The sequence below is a fragment of the Neopelma chrysocephalum genome, unplaced genomic scaffold (assembly GCF_003984885.1).
Source record: "Neopelma chrysocephalum unplaced genomic scaffold, ASM398488v2 Primary Assembly neopelma1_336, whole genome shotgun sequence".
NCBI lineage: Eukaryota > Metazoa > Chordata > Aves > Passeriformes > Pipridae > Neopelma > Neopelma chrysocephalum.
This window is the reverse complement of record NW_020897999.1, coordinates 70,674-70,911: the sequence shown is the minus strand read 5'-3', so window position 1 is coordinate 70,911 and position 238 is coordinate 70,674.

Here is a 238-nt window from a genome sequence, read left to right as displayed (position 1 = left end):
CGAGCCTTATTCCCCTTCTCTGGATACGCTCCAGCGCCTAAATGTCCTTTTTAGAGTGCAGGGTCCAGAGCTGGACGAGGTGCAACTTCCCAGCTCCATCAAAGCGGGAATGTTTTAAGGCAGGACCGGCCGCCTCGGGGGTGGGACGGCCCGGGCTGCCCGCCCCGTGCCCGCCCCGTGCCCGCCCCGTGCCCGCCCCATCCCCGCCCCATCCCCGCCCCATCCCCGCCCCATCCCC